The sequence below is a fragment of the Panicum hallii genome, chromosome 1 (assembly GCF_002211085.1).
Source record: "Panicum hallii strain FIL2 chromosome 1, PHallii_v3.1, whole genome shotgun sequence".
NCBI classification, from domain to species: domain Eukaryota; kingdom Viridiplantae; phylum Streptophyta; class Magnoliopsida; order Poales; family Poaceae; genus Panicum; species Panicum hallii.
Genome location: NC_038042.1, coordinates 26,018,866 through 26,020,784, shown reverse-complemented (window position 1 = coordinate 26,020,784; position 1,919 = coordinate 26,018,866). Strand labels below are relative to the sequence as shown.

Below are 1,919 nucleotides of genomic sequence, written 5' to 3'. Positions count from 1 at the left end.
CAAAACCGGTTCCAAGATAAAAAAAACAACACTGGTTCCAACATACAAGATAATTGTTTGAACATACGAGAACGTAAGCAAATAAATGGTTCAAACACAAGAGAAATTGATCTATGTGCCCTTCTTTAACTCGTGCTCCCTCTCAATCAAATCAAACCTTCCTTCGTTTGTTTCTAGCGCACCAAAAACTCTCTAAACTCAGGCTTCATGATGCATAAGTGAGCTGTGTGCATCAAAGCAGTTTTTTCCTGAATCCCACAATCCTTCACCATTCTCATGCATTCTGCAATAGTTGGAACACGGCTGGATTGCGGAGGAGCCGATGATGCTTCAATACTTGACCCAATTTTATCAGCTGCACTTTCAATCCTCATGCATATGTTCTTGTACATCCGGAAAAATGGACTCTTCTCCTCCTTCTCTTCAATCTCACTAGACAATTGTTTGCGCTTCTTTCCTGCTGGTTTTGGTTTCTCAATGGGAGTAATCTTCACTGGTTCCTCATCACTCAAGTCACTTGAAGGAATATCTCCCGGACATGATGCGGAAGCACCGGTGACATGCACCTTCTCAAACAGCAGATGTAAATCATCAAGGTACTTCGGCCCCCTCTTTCGAAACTTGACATGGACAAACTTGATACCTCTCTCTGGGTTATTGCATCGCTGAAAAATAAATTTTGCAATGTTAGGAACGACATATAACAAAGGCAAATAGAATTCCCTTCAAAAAAGAAAACTTAACTCACTGCAAGATGTTCATCCCACCACGTGCTAGAACACTCAACAGTTTGATTCGCATCATCCCATCCAAGCCCAGTGGCAGCATTTTTCAGTTCCATGAACACGGTGTAATCTTTTTTCATGCTGTCCAATTTATTCTTCAATTGTGACCTCACTAGTTTCAACCCGGTTCTTGCAAGAAGTTTATCCTCAAGGTTCTTCCAACCAGTTCTAGTGAAACAACCATTTGGTCTATTCCCAAGAATAAGCTCCTCCTTGCAAATATCAATGAAGTGCTTCAAAGTGGCATTATCCCACACCGCCTTTTCACCCATCACTAATGTGAGGATCGCAATCAACTATTTTTCATTCACAAGCAATCGATGTATTATTCCAAATGTTAAGATAATAGAAATAACCTAGTAAGGTAGGGTAAAATTGAATCGACCTAGTAAGGTAGTTGAAGAAGAAGTCTGGAATTGTGCAGGGTAGTAGTAACCATACCTTCAGAAGGTCGAACTCGGGATATGCAATGTACTTTTGCTGAAGATTTACACCCTTTTGCTGCACCTTATCAGGATGGATGCACAATGTCGCTTTCCTGTATTCTTTCTTGACAGTAGCAGCCAAAGAACCTGCACCAAGTATACACAAACATAAGGCCACAAGAACCTGCACCAAGTATAGCAAGGGACAAGAACAAAAGGCCACAAACGAATTTCAGGATAGTTTCAGGACTGTAAATTTGGCACATGGTTATGGAGCAAGCTTCTTGGTGTTGGTTGAACTGGCAAACAACAGGCAGGTTGCTTCAAACAGTTGAGCAGAAGAAGGGATCTACAAGTGCACGACAATATGTTGTCTGTTTTTACCATTGTAGTTCTTTAGCAGGTTGAGAATGAATGATGAACTTTAGATATGAAGCTATACTTCTTGTCCTTGTGGTTGCCATGGGCTGCATCAAATTGTGTTCAAATTATGTGTGAACTTGATAGAAGCACTTCACAAAGACGAAGCCCCTTCTCCTTTGTAGTGACCATGCTCTAACCGGCACAAAATCTTTTTAAAAAGCCACCATTATGCTTTTAAATTAAGAAACTGAGCCACATGACCATGCTCTGATTGGAGCAAAATTCATTGAAGTTGACAACTAAAGAATTTCCCACGTCCAAGGTTTCCCTATCCTATCACTTTCTC

General features: G+C 40.8%; 1 pseudogene; it reads right to left on the bottom strand.

Annotated features, from left to right (window-relative positions):
- Window positions 1-370: 370 nt before the first annotated feature.
- On the bottom strand, window positions 371-1,329 carry LOC112879067 (annotated as a pseudogene).
- Between the last annotated feature and the right edge of the window lie 590 nt (window positions 1,330-1,919).